General features: G+C 39.7%; 1 protein-coding gene across 1 annotated transcript in view; it reads left to right on the forward strand.

Annotated features, from left to right (window-relative positions):
• Nucleotides 1–19,472, forward strand: part of samd14 (sterile alpha motif domain containing 14) — a 190,002-nt gene that overhangs the window by 78,943 nt on the left and 91,587 nt on the right. The window lies entirely within an intron of this gene.

Here is a 19,472-nt window from a genome sequence, read left to right on the forward strand (position 1 = left end):
TTTTCAGCCTTCTTCCTAGTTCTCTGAAGTCCCGCTGTAGTATGTTCCTCCTCTTCTTCCCGACATCATTTGTGTCGACATGTACCACCACCTCTGGCTCTTCACCATCGTCGTTGAGGATTTCCTGCACTCTATCTGTGATGTCTTTAACTCTGGCACCAGGAAGGCAACACACCATCCTTAAGTCCCGCCTGCTGCCACAAAAACCCCGGTCAGTTCCTCTCACTATGGAGTCCCCTATTACCACGGCTCTGTGCGATGTCCGACTCTTCCACTCTGTCTCCACGCCAACGTTTGATTGGCAGACCTGGCTGCCTCGCGGACTGGCAGTGTCATCTATCTCTACTGTTTCCAAAAGATTCAACTTGTTCCTGACAGGTACTTCCCCAGGGGTCTCTTGTACCTGTCTCCTCTCTGCCTTCCTCATCGTCTGCTCTCTTCTACTCTTTTCTGGTATGGTCGGTGTAATAACCTCGCTGAAGGTCTTGTCCAGAAAGATCTCATTCTCTCGGATGAGCCTAAGGTCCTCGAGTTCTTTCATCAGTGCTGCAATATGCTCTGTCAGTAGCTGAATGTGCACACACTTTCCACACTTATACCAGCCAGACACACCAGAGTCGTTGACCTCCCACATCAAGCACGTAGCACACTGAACCAGCTTGGCAGTCATGTCTTCACCTTCTTCAATTGTGGCGTAATCATTTCACTCAACCTCCTTGTCAAAGACTCCTGAGCTAAAGCCTCTCTCTTCACTCCACAGGAACTTCCTTGGACCCTCTTTTTGGGGCAAGTCTGTGGACTTTTAATTTAGGTTAAAGGAGGAGGGTGGGAGGGAGGCCCTACTTTGTAGAGCCTAGGGTCTAGAACACACCCACCCACTGAAATAACAATCACTTACCTTCCCGACCGGCTTTGTTCTCCGACTTCACTTCTGCCCAGCTCCTGCCTCTTTCTGCTGCACTTTCCCTTCTGCTCATTCAATTGTTTTATGAGTGCTCTCATGATGGCAGAAACTCCTAAATGTGTTGCAAACAAAATAAAGTGCAAGTCTAATACTAAACTTGGAAAAATATTCATCTTTTTGATTGTTGGTAGTATTTTGAAAATGCAGTTCAGTGAGGTTAAATTAAAATGAATCATGATGGCAGCAATGAGAGGACCAAGACAGAATGATATTTGTGTTTATCCTGGGCATTAAAAATAGAGACATAAAGTACAAAAGCTAAAACATTGTGCTGATCTTTCACAATGTGAGTTTAATGTCTATTGTAATCTCGTGGGGCTAGTTTAATTGTGAAAAGTAGGCAGCATGGATAAATTGGGCCTGTTTCCATGCTGTAATCCTCTGTGCCTTTATGACTGTTGAGGGTTTCAGCCACTGGCTTACATTGCCTTGTTTTGAGAAGGCTCTGCTTTCTTGTACTACTCAGGCACCGAACAGGCCAGCTGTGGGCCTTACCCTGGGATCAAGGGCTCCAGGACATATAACAAATCTGCTGAGAGTTCCTTGCCAATTCTGTACTCAATGAACTACCAGTGAGGCAGTGGATGCTACAGGGAATAACTGATTCAGGACTTTGATCCAGGAGGGACACAGGGACAAGTGAGTGATGGAGATTTATGGAGCTGGGGCAGAAGGGGAGGGGTTGCCAATAAGACCAGTGTTTTGGCTTTTAGCAGCTCTCCTTCTTAGGCGACATCATTCAATCAGTCTCTGCGTGCCTTCAAAAAAGTGGCATCACACACACACACACCGCATGGATGTGTTTGTGTCCGCCCTATAGTATGAGTCTCTTCGCTGCCAGGTTATCAGCAGCAGCAGCAGAATAAGGTGCTTAATAGGGCAATACTTGTCTGCTTCAGGGTCCCAGTTAGCTACAGGACAGCAAGACAATTCCTGACCTATCTGCCGTGAATTTTATCAGAGTGAAGTTGGGATGATGGCATGGTCCCTTCATACCCCCATCCTATCTGAATAAATGCCACTAACTATCAAGAGGTAAAATAAAGCAGAGTCAGCATAGCTTTGTCAAGGGAATGACACACCTGACAAATCTGTTAGAATTCTTTGAGGAGGTAACAAGCAATTTAGACAAACGAGAGCCAGTGGAAGCGATCTACTTGGATTTCCAAAAGGCCTCAGACAAGATGCTGCTAAATAAGATAGGAGTTCATGGTGTTAGGGGCAAGATACTGGTCTGGATAGAGGATTGTCTGACTGACAGAGGCAGAGAATGGGGATAAAAGGCTAGTCTTCAGAATGGCAGCCCTGACGGGAGAAGTTTCACAGGACTACAACTATTCACATTACACTTTAACAATCTGGATGAAGAAACTGAGGTCATGTTTGCAGATGACACAAAGATATGTAGAGGGACATAGTTGAGCAAGCCAGGAGGCTTCAGAGGAACTTGGACATCTTTGGCAAGTGGGCAAAAAACTGACAGATGGAATACAATATGGGAAAGTGTAGGTTATGCACTTTGCTACGAAGAATAGTGACATAGTCTGTTTTCTAAAGAAATTGCCTTTGGAAATCTGAGGAACGATAGGACTTGAGAGTTCTAGTTCAGGATTCTCTTAAGGTTGACATTCAGGTTCAGTTGGCAGTTAAGAAGTTAAATGAAATGTCTGCATTAATTTCAATAGGGCTAGAATAGCAAAACAGAGATGTACTGCTGAGGCTGTACAAGACCGCATTTGGAATATCGTGAGCAGTTTTGGGCTCTGCATCTAAGGAAGGATGTGCCAGTGTTGGAGGGGGTTCAGGGGAGGTTTACACAAATTATCCCAGGAATGAAGGACTTGTCATATGAGGAACAGTTGAGTATTCTGCATCTGTAAGATGATATTATTGAAATGTACAGAATGCTGAGGGCCTGGATAGAGTTGTCATGGAGAGGATATTTCCACTAGCAGAGGAGACTAGGACTGAAGGGCACAGCCTCAGCCTGAAGGGACAAGCATTTGGAACTGAGATGAGGAGGAATTCCTTCAGTTAGAGGGTAGTTAATCTGTGGAACTCATTGCAGCAAAGGCCAAGCCCTTGTGTGTATTTAAGACAGAGATAGGTAGGTTCATGATTAGTAAGGGGATCAAGGGTTACATAGAAAAATACAGCGCAGTACAGGCCCTTTGGCCCTTGATGTTGCGCCGATCCAAGCCCACTTAACCTACACTAGCCCCTATCCTCCATATGCCTATCCAATGCCCGTTTAAATACCCATAAAGAGGGAAAGTCCACCACTGCTACTGGCAGGGCATTCCATGAACTCACGACTCGCTGAGTAAAGAATCTACCCCTAACATCTGTCCTATACCTACCACCCCTTAATTTAAAGCTATGCCCCCTCATAATAGCTGACTCCATACGTGGAGTTATGGGGAGATGGCAGGAGATTGAGGTTGAGAAACATATCAGCTGTGATTGAATGGTGGAATAGCCTTGATGGGCCACCTGGTCTAATTCTGCTCCTATGTCTTACAATGTAATGGATAATGGCACAAGAATTTGCCTATTGCATTCAATTCTGAACACCATATTTCTGGAAGTTAGTAAATGTATCTGCGAAGCTACATGAGCAAATGTTGAGAGTGGTTCCAGGAACGAAAGCTTTAGTTATCTGAATGGATTGGAGAAGCTGCAAATGACCTCCTTGGAGAACAAAGAATGAAGGGGACACCGAACAGAGATGTTAACATTTATCAAGAGTCTGGACAGAGCAGACAACATGAAACTATTTCCATTGGCAGATGGGTCAAAGACCACAGATTCTGACTTGAGATGAAGCAACAGAATAAACAATTCATTTAAACAGTGAATGCCATCTGAAATATACTGCCTGAGTGTTGTAAAGGTAGATGGATGCAAAGGTTTTAAAAAGAGATTTGGATAATTATCTGAAGAGAAAATCTTGCCAGCTTATGGGGAAAAAGCAAGAGAGTGGGACTACTTGAGCTGATCTTGTAGATGAACAGCATAATCATTGGGCTAATTGCGCTGTTTCTGTACTGTGATCATTCTATGATCCCATGGTTCTAAAATGAGGAATCAACACTTGACTCTGAATCAGGAAGAGATCTAGGGCTTTAAGTGGATAAATTCAAGAAATGATCAATGCAATGCTTGTTTGCAATTAAAAGACAAAATACTGAATTAGCAAAATAATAAGATTGTCATATTCAGTCAAACACTTAATTTACTGTTTAGAGGAAACAGGTTTAAAGTAAAGGAGGTGTGAGAGGCAGATTTTTTACACAGAGGGTTGTAAGTGTCTGGAATGCACTGCCAGAAGAGTGGCAGAGATGGATACAATAGCAACATTTTAAGAGGCATCTTGATAGACATATGAATAGGCAGGGAATAGAAGGATACAAACTGCATAGAGGCAAAAGTTTAGTTTCGAATGTTTTTAGTTTAGAAAGGCATCATTTGTTGGTGCCATCTTGCTGGGTCAAACAGCCTGTTCCTGTGCTGTGCTATTGTTTTTTGTTTGCTCTAATTTAAGAATAGGTAAAAATTGTCTCAACCAAAATAGTACAATAGTAAAGATTTTAGAAATGACCATCAAAAGGTGCCTTCTGGGAGAAAATAAATGAAACTGATTTGTAGATGCTTTATATCTGCTGTATTAATATTCATATTCAGATAGGTGGATGAAAATTATTCATGTTTTTCAATGTATAGCTGTGGTTTTGGGTGAATGTTTCCAATTATTGGTCAACAGATGAAGTATTGACCTATGGTCTGATGGTTTTCCTCTGATCAGAGACAAGCTCAGAAACACATTAACAAGACCTCATTTGACCATTTGTAACTGGAACACCAAGCTACAGAATTGTAGCGCCCTCCCTGCACGGATATTGATGGGCTGATCATGATCCAAGTTGTTAGATCAGGAATATTGTGAGCAATTTAATTGTTTACAAACACTGATTAATGGAATAATGGCAATATGCAAAATAAAGCACAGTGGCTCAATTAATTTTGTTTCAGGAAACTAATTTAATAAGTATAGCCAAAAAGTGAAATTAAGATTGGAATATGTTTTTCAAAAATTGATTGAGTCAACATATTTGCAGATATGTATATCATTAAAGTAATAGTTATGATAAAATACAAAGGTTGCAATGTATTTAATATCTGCAATAGAGGGATACAAATGAGTTATGTAATGACAGTGTAAAAGTTTGCATTTATCATGGGCTTATGAATTCTGAATGTATTATTTATTGAAGTGTTCTCCAAACTGTACATACCATGCATCATATAGTATTTGAGAAGAGTGGGTGGTATGACTGGCAGTAATAGATGGTGGACCCCAAAATTAATTCCATTATTTAATTGAAAGCATTATTGGTCCGTGCAATTTGAACTGCAAAAGTAATCCTGTTTTATTCATGGGGGTTAACAGACCCTGTATATGTGATAATTTGATATATGGTAGGTAAGTAATTATGTATAAAGCCGAATCGTTGTGCGAGGAATAGAACAGGCAGTACATGTTTTCCAACACATTTTAGTAAAGCAGTATTATATACAAGCATGCTGAGGAACTGGCAATGAACAGAGAAGAGAAAAGCTGGTACTTGGGGTGTATTTGGTGAAACCACCACAGGGTTTGTGATCACGTCTTGGGATGATAATTATCACCCAGTACATTATTCGGATGCAGTCACCCACTTATTGAGTGGCACTTACATAAGAAACCCAACTTGAGGATTCTTGCATTGCACAACACCAACACTCAGGCTGTCTTGAGGAAAGTCATGCACATATGTCAAAAGCTCTGCTGTGCTGTCAATATTCACTTCATTTATTTACTTGTGTTACTTGTGGCAGTCTGATCAACAAGAACTTGTGTGAAAGCGATTGACAGTGAATGTGATAACGCTCTCATGATTTCTAAAAACCAAAATTACGATAAAGCCCCGAGCTGAAGTTTATGTTGATTCCCTATTCCATTTGAAACCCGAATCAATACCTGTCTAGGGCTTGATATTCATTTTATAGTCAGAGTAAAACTTCCTTCAATTTGCATAGAGAGATCACACATCATTCCCATTTCTCCATAAACCTGCTGTTGCAGCTGTTGCACAAAGTATAATAGAAACGATTTCATTCAAAATAAAAATTTTCACATAAAAATGTAACATCCTTCCTCTAATGGGGTGACCAGAACTGTACACAATATTCCAAGTGTGGCCGCACCAGCATTTTGTATAGTTGCAGCATGATATTGTGGTTCCAGAACTCAATCCCTCTACCAATGAAACCGAACATACCATATGCCTTCTTAACAGCACTATCCACCTGGGTGGAAACTTTCAGGGATCTATGCACATGGACTGCACATCCACACTACCAAGAATCTTTCCACTGACCCAGTACTCTGCCTTCCTGTTATTCTTCCCAAAGTGCATCACCTCACATTTAGCTGCATTGAACTCCATTTGCCGCCTCTCAGCCCAATTCTGCAGTTCATCCAAATCCCCATGCAACCTGTAACATTCTTCCAAGCTGTCCACTACTCCACTGACTTTAGAGTCATAAAGTTGAGGGGGGGGGAGAATGGTATCAGGGATTGATAAGGTGGACGTTGAACAGATGTTTCTCCTTGTGGGACAGTCCCGAACAATAGGTCATAGATATAGAGTGAGAGGAAGCAGGTTCAAAACTGAGGTGAGGTGAAACTAATTCTCTCAGAGGGTTGTGAATCTGTGGAACTCACTGCCCCAGAGTGAAGTGGAGGCGGAATGAAACAACAGATTCAAGAAAGAGCTAGATATGTTTCTGTTTAAAAATGAGATAAATGGCTAAGGTGAGCAGGCAGGAAAGTGGAATCGAGACCAGGATAAGGTCGGCCATGATCTTATTAAAAAGTGGAGTGGGCTCAAAGGGCTGAATTGCCTTCTCCTGCTCTTAATTCTTATGTTCCTGTGTTCCTGAAATGATATCATCCATAACAGTGGGGCTGAACAAGAAATTATGGGAACATTCTAAATACATTTAGACACACTCAAAGAAAGTGTGGATCACAATCTGATCATTTACCTTTGAAAGAGAAACAAGAAGGCTCAGTTACCTGTGGGAATGAAGATTTACTTGGCCCTGACAGAACTAAAAGTCTACTGGATGGAATATGTATACATTTAACAAATACTGACTTAGTTAAGCTATCCCACAAGGAGCTAAATGGATTCTCAATTCCACTGGGAGCTGAGAAAAATGGATTTCAGGAAATAAAAATCAAAAATGATCAGTGTCAAATTTTGAAAGAGGGTCTAAATCTTGAGGAGAATGTCATGAATTGGCTATATATTTATATATTATGACGATCTCCTGAAAATTATATTTCTAATAATGACAATCACATCATTAGGTGCTGCATCTGTATTTCTTTGTAAGATGAGGTTAAATTTCCCTCTACATTGATTTTTACAACCAGCTATCAATATGGAGCATGTAAGCCTTTTAAGCTAAATTTAGGTGACAGCTTAACTAGTGGATAGGGTCTATTTTTGATTGAATGCCTAACCTGCTCATACTACATTTCTGTATGTCACTGAAAACTTGCAGCGTTTTAAGGAAATAAGCAGACAGCGGAACTTAACATGAATATATTAAATATTTGCATGGGCATAGATCACATGGTCATCAGAAACAGAAGCAGGGTAGTTATTTAGTTCATGAAGCCTGCTCCAGCATTCAATAAAACCAGGTCTGATCTAATTGTGACCTCAACTCCACTCTCTATCTCTCCCTCATAGCTCTCGACTACCTTGTTAATCAACAATCAAGCCCAGTATTGAATATATTCAATTGGCTAACTTCACACACCTTTGTGCTTGAGAAAGCCAAAGATTAATGACACTCAAAGAAGAAATTCCTCCCCTTCTCTGTCTCATTGTCACAAATGAGAGATGCCTTATTTTTAAACCCCATTTTTATTTTAAATACTTCAATTCCTTTTTAATAGAGCCAACATTCTATTTGCTTTCCAAAATACCTGTTGCACCTCCATATTGACTTTTTGTACCAGGATGCGCAGATTCCTTTGTCGCAGCTTTCTTCAGTCTCTCTCCTTTAAAATAATATTCTGCTTTACTGTTCTTCCTGTTAAAACAAACAGCCTCATACTTTCCTACATTATAAACTATCTGCCAAAGTTTTGCCCACTCTCTTCATCTCTTCAAATCTCTTTGGAAACTCTTTTTATCCTGAGAAGGGGAGAATATAGTGAAACTTGGAGTAAGGAGTTAATGATCGGCCCAGACCAGAAGTGTTTGGATAAAACCCTGAAAAGGTTACTTGAAGCTGAGTACATTTAAACTCAGATGTATGATCGCTTCAGAAATAAGCTATCAGGGGTTCCAGTTAAAGAGTTTAACTCACTGTTATCTTAAACCTATCAAAGGGAGAGAGAAAGGAATTCTTGTACAAGTACTGTACAAAGATTGCTGCTACAGTACTGTATAAAGATTGCTTGTTTTATCTTGATTTCTTTAGCTTAATAAATGAAGATGTGCATTTATGTTTCAGTGAGGGACTGCCTAATTGAAACAAAAACAAAATAAAGTATGCTCTATCAAGCTAAGTTTCACTCTGGGATCTGACCTGCCAGTAATACAACCTGCTGGGATCATAACATCATGTTAGTCATAGTGTCAAGTTGCAGGCAACCCTTGCATCTCACAAGTCTGAGCCTTCACAACTTCCAGTATGAAGGTTCAGGGTTTCATGTAGCTTTGGGGTGATCAAGGATAGAGGTCGGCAAGATGCAGTTGTTATTTCACATGCCAATTGGCTAGGCAATCAGGAAGAGCAAGCACAGTTAAAAACAATAAAAGAAGTAGTTTTCTTTCCGTGACTTCCCACATGTGCTTGCTGAAGATAGTAGGCAGTATGAATATTACATCAGGCCTATAATGCTGCAAAATATAAAACTGTGTATTTGGCACAATCTGATGTAATCCTCTTGCTGCAAAAACTGAGCAAGAGGTCATTTGACTGTTAGTCAAGTAAATAATCAAATATTGAATTGGTTTCATTCATTTTCATTTATTCAGCTGCAAGTTTTAAAATGTGCCCTTCATACAAACCTTTGCAGTTTGGATTCTGTTGAACATGGGGAAAAAAATAAACAGAATGATTTGTTAAGTAAATATAATTGCCATTTCATTGAATCATGCAATCATAGAATCTCTAAGTGTCACAGCAGGCCATTTGACCCTTAAGGTCCACACTGAACCTTCAAAGAGCAACTCACCCCCTACTCTATCCCTATAGCCCTGTACTTACCATGACTAATCCGCCTTGCCTGCGCTTCCCTGGACACTATGAGCAATTTAGCACGGCCAATTCACCCAACCTGCACATCTTTGAACAATAATGATTTGATTCTGAAAATCGCACATTGTAAGAAGTTTTCTCTATGACAAGTATTTCTGAGCCAGAAATCTGAGACTATTTCAATTGGGTTATAGTCCACCATGGAGACTCAGAGTCAAAAATGACTGGAAATTGCTCCATGGAATAATAATGGCAGTTCTATTTAGTTCAGTTTAACAACATAACTCTGGGAACCTGCAATGGTTCAATGAATTTATCCAGCAAATATCCAAGAATATCAGAAAGGTCTCACATTTAATTCCCCAGTGCATATTGATTTTTGTTGAGCTGACAGGACAAGTGCTACATTTTACATGAAAAGAAAAATGAACAAACACTGTTCTCATTCCTAATGCTACAATCCCCATAGACACTAATAAGTTTTAAAATGTGATAGGAATTTCCAGGTGATGAACTTGAAGATTTAATGTCTTAAGACAAACTAAAGTCAGCATTGACTATATATGACTTAATAGGTAACTAATACACTAACCTACAAAAAAAGGTATCCATTAGTAATTGCTTAACATAACTAAGAAACCTGACTCTACTTTTACACATTATACTGTAATCTTTGCAATATTTATTGTATAATTCCTGGCATTAGCAGGATTCTGTTTCTGTGTTTTGTGAGGTGAGTCTTGTAGTGTCCTTTTAAACAAAGTGCTCGAAACTGAACCCTTTCAGCATAAATGGCTGGATTCTCTGTAGCAAGGTTCTCTCTGGTGATTCCATGGCCTCTAACTTGATGTGTGTATGACTTCAAACATGGATCAATATCTTAACTGTCACTTGTTGATTAACTCAAGAGTGGTCCTTTTCTTCTGCTTAACAAACTAGCAAATGTTGGATGTCTCTGTCCCCAAGATGCTGTAAGCGCAAAATCTTCCCAACCTGGAATTAAAAAATAAACTGAATTAGATGGGACAATGGTGGGCTAGAACCTCACCATTGGTCTTGCCCTAATTAAATTCTGGTTGGGCAAAACCAATCTTGACCTCACCACCATGCTGCCAACTTAGCTGCAATTATTTCAGTTCCTATTGATTCCTTGGACCAGTCTTCCATTGCCCATCCCTTTATTGCCTTTGAACTCACACCTAACTTTGAATAGCTGCCTCTCCTGCCCACCCCATCCTGATGACAAACAGACCATATAGAATCATCCTGGGGCAAAGTTCAACACCAATTCACACCATCCTCCCCTTCAAAGATATTCTATTATTCCGTAAATTGAAAGAGACAGTTTAAAACATGAACATCTTATTAAACTCTGGCAGTTTAACACTAACGCTACCTGGAGAGGATATGTGACCATTATGTGAGGTGTTATTGATCTTGGTTGTGAAGTAGAGATCTGTCATGCTCCATATTCAAATAACATGCCATTGCTCATAGATAGGGCAAATTAACATTTGTTGTTTTAAATTAATTGATTAAATAACCAAACAATAGCAGGATCTATTTAACTGAGACATACATCTCAAAATACTGAAGGCAATACATTGATTTATTGAGTAAATTGTATCCAGTAGCCAATGTGACTTTGCTGTACTTAAGGCAGAATTATGTCCTGGAGTGTGAATTCAAGTGTAAACAGATTGAGCAGAAATGAATTTTCCTGCCAAAAGAATATTGATCTTATAATGGTCTGAATAATACAGTCAGAAATGAACAGATAACAAATTCTAGACATGAGTTTCCATGTTATTACAGAGCACAATGGAACAATAATCTCTACTATCATCTGTTTTTGTAGTTGTGTTAACATCCCATTTTAAGCGATGTCTGAAGCTACGTTTTTTATGATTCTTTATTTGCAGAATTTATTGCAGGCCGTCAATCCATTTAATTTTTTTTATAAATTCCATTATGGGAATAGGACCAGTCTGACTCAAGATTGAGATACAGACAGACTCTAACCTCACAACATTAATGCATTGTCTGAGCTGAGAAGTCACCTTTTTAAAAATAAAACCTTAAGTTATCTTGAGAATGTGACTTGAAAGCAGTTCTGTGATTTATATATTAATTAACTAAAATCTGCAACCTATGCTAAAAGATGAAAGACTTAACAGCAATCTAGGTTTGTTCAATATATCATTTCAGTTGCATGAAGCTGTAATCTTCTGCTATAAATTCTGTGTCTTATGGTCCTGCTCCACAGCTACTTTGATGAAGGAGCAGCGCTCCAAAAAAATCTGTTGGACTGTAACCTGGTGTTGGATGACTTTAAAAATCATTATTTCATACATTCTTTTACTCAGCATTTCTTGTCTACTAATCTTTATTCCTGTTTGTCAAGATTTTTGGTCACACCTCATCTGACATTTATCGTTATGTCAATTGTCACATTTAGATTGAGGTTCTGACAAACAAATATATCTGAAATGTCCCAACTCAACAGCATCTTAATATAATAAAATGTGAATTGATGAACACTTTCAACTCATATTTAAATATTGCCTGTAAAATAATAAAATGGTACAACTTAAAATCAAGAGTTTATTCTAACAATTCAGTTTGAGAGGAATTAGGCTTCGGTATGCAACAAATTGTTCATTTTGAAAACCAAGATTTCCAATAGTTATAGATTCATAGAGTCATAGAGATGTACAGCTTAGAAACAGACGCTTCGGTCCAATCCGTCCATGTCCACCAGATATCCCAACCCAATCTAGTCCCACCTACCAGAACCAGGCCCATATCCCTCCAAATCCGGCCTTTTCATCCAAATACCTCTTAAATGTTGCAATTGTACTAGCCTCCACACTTCCTTTGGCAACTCATTCCATATACATACCACCCTCTGTGTGATAAAGTTGCCCCTTAGGTGTCTTTTATATCTTTCCCCTCTCACCCTAAACCTATGCCCTCTAGTTCTGGACTCCTCAACCCCAGGGAAAAGACTTTGTCTGTTTACCCTATCCACGCCCCTCATAATTTTGTAAACCTCTACAAGGTCAACCCTCAGCCTCCGACACTCCAGGGAAAACAGACCAAACCTGTTCAGCCTCTCCCTATAGCTCAGATCCTCCAACCCTGGCAACATCCTTGTAAATCTTTTCTGAACCTTTTCAAGTTTCACAACACTATGGTGGAAATCTATTTTGTCATAAATGGAACAATTTTCTATTCAGTCACAATCTCAAGATTATATCATTTCAACACCTTCACTAGGAACTATCTGTTGATGTTTTTAATGCATTTTGCATTTGATACAATGTCCGGAATATTTCAATGGCCTGAAAGTTGTCATGGCAATGCAGACTGCAGTTGCACATGGTTCTCCTGTGTAATCCCAGTAAGACAGTGAGACTGTGAGACGGCAGACTCTTAGGAATTGCCTTAAAAATTGAAGATTCTGATAAGCATTCCTCCTGTGTCTGAAAACATCCTAAAAAATAAATGGCGTAACAATGGAGAATTTGAGTGATTCTGCTTCCACAAAGTACAGTTGTCTGGAAAGGCTAGAGGATTAAAAATCTAGTTTCCTTTCTGGATAACTGTGAAGCTGGTTCCTCAAAGTACCGTCCCCATCAGTTCCCTTATATCTGAAACCCCTGACAACCGGGAATCGGGTTGCAATCGGAGACTGGTGTCACTTGATTATAGGTCACCAATGGATGATTAATGAGCCTTGTAAATCTTTTCTGAACCCTCAACTCATATTTAAATGTTGCCTGTAAAATAATAAAATGCTACAGCTTAAAATCAAGAGTTTATTCTAACAATTCCCCCAACCAATATACATTCCTTGCTGTCTCCCTGAAACCCAGAAACCAACACTACACCCTCGCCATCTCTGATGACTCATGACATTAAATATGGCTTACCGTAAACCCTCTTGGAACCTAATTTTATGCAAATCCCTTTTAATGCTTGTTTTCTTGGCGAAATCACTTTTGCTGGACTAACCTACAACATTGAAGAAGAGGTTAAAGGACAGATTATCATAGGACATTGCTGTAAAGAGTATGCAGCTTTATACAATCCTCACCACAACCACTCATCACTTTATTTAATATTCAATACAATTTTCCATTTTCCCCTCTTGAGAATTGCTGGTTGAAGTGTGCCAGATGTACATTTAAAGCTGAGAATGCAACATCAAAGAAGTTTTCCTCTTCAGTCCGGTTCAGTTGTATTTTTACACCATTCCAGTAAATTTATTGAGGAAGGCCTATCCCTTTATGAGGTCAAGCTAGGCTTTGTGGACTTCTTTCACTATTAAGGTAGCCAGCCTGTCATTTACTTGTTTTTACCTTTCCCCTGACTCAAAGATTGCAGTCACTTTTGCTATTGCCAGTCATGTTATTCCCAAAGAATTACTGCAGTGAATTTTTTGTAACTACCGTTCTCAGGAACCAAGTGTACAGATTATTCTTCTTGAGGCCAAAGAGTATTTATTATTTCTAATAGGAACAAGATGTTTCACTTTTTTTTTGAAATACCAGTGATTGAAGCCAGCTTGTAACCTTTTAACTCCATGGCCTGCTCATTAATCATCCATTGGTGACCTATAATCAAGTGACACCAGTCTCCGATTGCAATAACAGTTAAATCATAAACTAGTGCATGGTTTTACTTCAAAATGGATAAGGCCATTGAATTTTGTGTAATGTTCTGTATTAAATGTCAACAATTGTACACAGTTGACCTTATTTAAATCTTTTTCCACTGTAAAGCATGTAAAGGATAATTTTATTGAAAATTATAGTGTTCTGGAGTATTAGTTGCTGGATGTAACATTTTGATCACATGTCGAGCATGTTTCTCATTTAAGTTCAAATGAAAGCTCAATAATTTTCTGGAGAATGAATCAATTGAGGGATGGTCTGGTATTCTTAGAACTTCTGGATAAACCAGGTAGGTTGTAAATACATGTCCTAATCCTTTGTTGGGATATGTCCTATAATGCTAGATTTAAATTTCAGAAAAGGGGTGCGACCTCTTATTCCTGTTGTAACTATTGCTTTACATTCTCTTGTTCTCTCTCCAATTTCTTCCCTTTTCTTCTGAATCCACCAATTTTACTGCAATTCTCTGATGTTACACCTAAGTTTTAATTCTATTTGAAGTTTAGATCATGAATGTGAAAAGCTGGTTCCCTTATGTCAGTATCATAGCCATGTTTTGCTATTGATTTATTAGAAGCGCATCAGTGTACATTTTAGCCTTGACCTAGTGACTTGCAGCACTCATTAATTTTTATTTTGAAACTCATCTTTATTTTTTCAAAACAAATTGCTTCTGTTCCTCCTTTGAATAGCCATTATGTCAAACCTAATGAATAATAGTTGTCTTCCACTTAGCTTGACGGCTTCATATATGTGAAGCATCCAACATCCTTGAAGCTCTGTCTCTTGTCTAGCTTTTGCTTACGGTTATGTTCCTGTGATACTAACAATATCAATATCTTCAGGGCGAGAATAAATTCTAATAAATTCAGTTTTACTCCTGAGATGTTTAACCTAATACAGGTTGCTTCGGTGTTAAAGCATTTTATCCCCTCTGACATGAATTGGATTGAATTGTCTGGTCAGCAGCAATTCAAAAGCGCTCATCATTGATTATATTAATCCATAGATTGTCCACAGGAACCTGAGCTAATTGCAGATATCTGTATGGGTTTGACCATGTAGGACTTCAGTAACAGCAAGATTCTATTTGACTACAGTCCAGAAGCTGATGAAGGGCTTATGCCCGGAACATCTATTCTCCTGCTCCTCAAATGCTGTACGACCTCCTTTGCTTTTCCAGCGCCACACTTTTCGACTACTGTCTATAACCTCATGGCCTGACATATTCCCCACTGTATCCTTGCCACCAAGTAGTAGATCAATGACAGTTCAATGAAGAGTGCAGGAGGGCATGTGAAGCTACAGAGCAGAATGACTTACATGCCAAACAGCAGAAGCAGCAAGTGGTAGAGTGAGTTAAGCAATCTCAGACTAAAGGAGAGATTTAAGATCTGTAGTCCTGCCATATTGAGTTGTGAATGATGGTTGACATTTTAAAAAAACTCACTGGAAGGACAGGCTGCACAACTATCCATATCCACAATGACAGAGCATCAGTGCAAAAGCCAAGGCTGAAGCATTTGAAAGCATCTTCATCCAAACGTTCCAAATGGACAATCTATATCAGTCTCCTCTCGATGTCTTCATCATCATAGAGTTCTTAACCAGTTTGATTCATAGTACATGATGTCAAGAAACAGCTGAAGGCACTAGATAAAGCAAAGGCTATAGACTCAGATCACTGGCAAAAGTACTGAAGACTTGTGCTCCAGAACTAGTCATATCTTTAGTCAAGTTGTTCTAATAAAGCCACAGCACTAGCAACTGCCTGCAATGTGGAAAATTGCCCAGGTATGTCCTAGCCACAAAAAGTTGCATAAATACAACCCTGCCATATTGCTCCATTGCTTTACTCTTCAACATCATAAAAGTGATGAATAATGTCATTGACACAAGGAAGTATTTGATGGAGGGTGGCATCAAGGAGCCCTAGCAAAATCAGAGTCAATGACAATGAGGGGAAAGCTTTCTACTGGTCATACTTAGCGCAGAGGAAGGTGGTTGTGGTTATTGGACGTCAGTCATCTGCGATCCAGATCTTCTCTGCAGGGGTTCCTTAGGGTGTGTCCTCGCCCTAGCCATCTTCAGTTGCTTCATCAATGAACTTCCCCCGGTTCTAAGGTCAGAAGTGAGAATATTTCCTGATAGTTATATTCAAACACATTCATGGCTCCTGAGACACTGAAGCAGAATATGGTCAAATGCAACAAGACCTCAACAGACTCCTAGGCTTTGGCTGAAGAGTGGCAAGTAACATTTGCATCACACAAGTACCAGGCAATGACCACTCCAATAAGAGACAATTGATTATTACCTTCTGCCATTCAATGATATTACCATTACTGAATCACCCACTATCAACATTCTTGAAGTTACCATTGTTCAGAAATTGAATGGGACCAGCTATATAAATCTCTGGCTACAGGAGTAAGTCATTGGCTAGGAAACCTGCAATGAGCAATTAATCTCTTGACTTCTTAAAGCCTGTGCACTATCTTTGAGGCAACAATCAGGAATGTGATGGAACAATCTTCACTCGCCTGAATGAGTGCAGCTCCGATAGCACACTCAAACCTTGACACCATCCAAGGCAAAGCAATCTAATTGATTGACAGCCCATCTACCATCCTCAAGATTCAATCCTTCCACACGGTATCATCAGTGTGTATCATCTACAAAGTGCACTGCAGTTACTCACAAAGACTCCTGAGACAGCACCTTTGAAACTTGGGACCCTAACCATCTAGTCGTTCAAGGGGAGCAGATACATGGGAATGCCTCCAACTGAAAGTTCCCATCCAAGCCACATAGCATCCTGCTTGAAACTATATAACTGTTGTTTCAGTGTCACTGTTTCAAATCCTGGAACTGCCTCTTTAATAGCATTGTTTGTGTATCAACTTCACATGTACTGGAACAGTTCAAGGAAACAGGAGTACCATTACCTTCTCAGGAGTAATTAGAACATAGAATATAGAACAGCACAGAACAAGCCCTTTGGCCCTCAATGTTGCGCCGGCCTTTTATCCAACTCTAAGATCAGACTAACCAACACACCCTTCATTGCACTGTCTTCCACGTACACATCCAAGAGTTGCTTAAATGTCCCTAATGTATCTGACTCTACTACTGCTACTGGCAGTGCATTCCATGCACCCACCACTCTCTGAGTAAATAACCTACTTCTGACATCTCCCCTAAACTTTCCTCCAATTACCTTAAAATTATGCCCCCTCAAGATAGACATTTTGGCCATGGGCATAATTCTCTGGCTTTCCACTCTAACTATGCCTCTCAACATCTTCAAGTCACCTCTCATCTTTCTTCGCTCCAATGAGAAAATCTGTAGCTCCCTCAATATTTCTTCATAAGACCTGCCCTCCAGTCCAGACAACATCCTAGTAAATCTCCTCTCTAAAGCTTCCACATCCTTCCTATAATGAAGTGACCAGAACTGAACACAGTATTCCAAGTGTGACCTAACCAGGACTCGAGAGTTGCAGCATGCCCTCATGGCTCTTAAACTCAATCCCCCTGCTAATGAAAGCCAACACACCATAGACCTTCTTAATCCTATCAACCTGGGTGGCAACTTTGTGGGATCCATGGACATGGACCCCAATATCCCTCTGTTCCTCCACATTGCCAAGAATCCTGCCATTAACCCTGTATTCTCCATTCAAATTTGACCTCCCAAACTTAACCCTTTCAGGTTGAACTCCATCTGCCACTTATCAGCCCAGTTCTTCATCCTGTAAATGTTCACCTCAACCTAGAACAGCCCTCCACAATATCCACAATCCACCCTTCCACTTCCTCATCCAAGTCATTTATCAAAATCACAAAGAGCAGACGTCCCAGAAGTGATCCCTGCGGAACAACATCAGTCACCGAGCTCCAGGCTGAATACTTTCCATCTACCATCACTCTCTATCTCCTATGGGCCAGCCAATTCTGTATCCAGATAGACAGATTTCTCTGTATTCCATATCTCCTTACTTTCTGAATGAGCCTACCATGGGGAACCTTATCAAACACCTTGCTAAGATCCACCACACCACTGCTCTACCTTCATCAATGTGTTTTGTCACATCCTCAGAGAATTCAACAAGGTTTGCGAGGCATGACCTGCCCTTCACAAAGCCGTTCTGACTATCTCTAATCAAGCCATGGTTTTCCAATTAATCATAAATCCTGTATCTCAGAATCCTCTCCAAAACTTTGCCCACCATGGACATAAGGCTGATTAGTTTGTAATTTCCAGGATTATCCCTATTCCCTTTCTTGAACCAAGGAATAACATTTGGCACCCTCCAATCATCTGGCACTTCTCCTGTGGACAATGAAGATGCCAAAATCATTGCCAAAGGTGCAGCAATTTCTTCCCTAGCTTGGGTTTATCCTGTCTGGGATAAGAAATAATTTCAAGCCTAGCCAGTAATGCCCACATCCTGTGAATGATGTGGAAATTGTGAAACTTGAAAGATGCAGAAAATGTTTGCAAGGATGTTGCCAGGGGGAGGCTGAATAGGCTGGGGCTGTTTTTCCTGGAGCGTCAGAGGCTGAGGGGTGACCTTATAGAGGTTTATAAAATCATGATGAGCACAGATAGGGCGAATAGCCAAGGTCTTTTTCTCAGGTTGGAGGAATCCAAAACTAGAGGACATAGATTAAAGATGAGAGGGGAAAGCTATAAAAGGGACCTACGGGGCAACTTTTTCATGCAGGGTGGTGCATGTATGGAATGAGCTGTCAGATGAAGTGCTGGAGGCTGGTACAGTTACAATATTTAAAATGCATCTGGATAGGTACATGACTCGGAAGGGTTTAGAGGGATATGGGCCAAATGCTGACAAATGGGATTAGATTAATTTAGCATAGCTGGTTGATATGGACAGGTTGGATTAGAGGCTCTGTTTCTGTGCTGTATATCTCTATGACTGTATTATGAAGCAGGGTTTTGTTCCCTTTCTTGCATTAGTGAAACAATTAGATTCTTGTAATAGTTCAATCCTGTTCATTTTTAATGATGTCAATCCACAAACTACAATTGAACGTATTAATTTTGCCATAGTGACTTTCAAATTTCTAATCCATAATCTACTCAACTATGATATCTCTTAATGTTTCAGGGGAAAATCACTGTGGTTTACAGTAGCTTTTCATTTTAGTTCTAGTCACACAGACTGTTATAATCCATCAACTAAAAGACCCATATGTACCAAACAACCTGCATATGAAGAACTTACCAGTAACTTTTCACTTTATGGAACTTTCGTTTTAAAATGAGTCATAATCAACTAAATGAAATATAAGATAACAGGAAAATAACAGCTCAAACAATCTATAAATTATTTGCATAATAACAACTACAACAGAGACAGTCTCACTGGTTCAGTGGGCACTCCACTCTACCTATACAGTGCCAGTTTCAGCCACAGCCACATAGTTCGTCCAAATAAAATTTCAATCCCTTTCCTTGAAAGGTCTAGCCAATC

The sequence above is a fragment of the Chiloscyllium plagiosum genome, chromosome 33 (assembly GCF_004010195.1).
Source record: "Chiloscyllium plagiosum isolate BGI_BamShark_2017 chromosome 33, ASM401019v2, whole genome shotgun sequence".
Taxonomy (NCBI): domain Eukaryota; kingdom Metazoa; phylum Chordata; class Chondrichthyes; order Orectolobiformes; family Hemiscylliidae; genus Chiloscyllium; species Chiloscyllium plagiosum.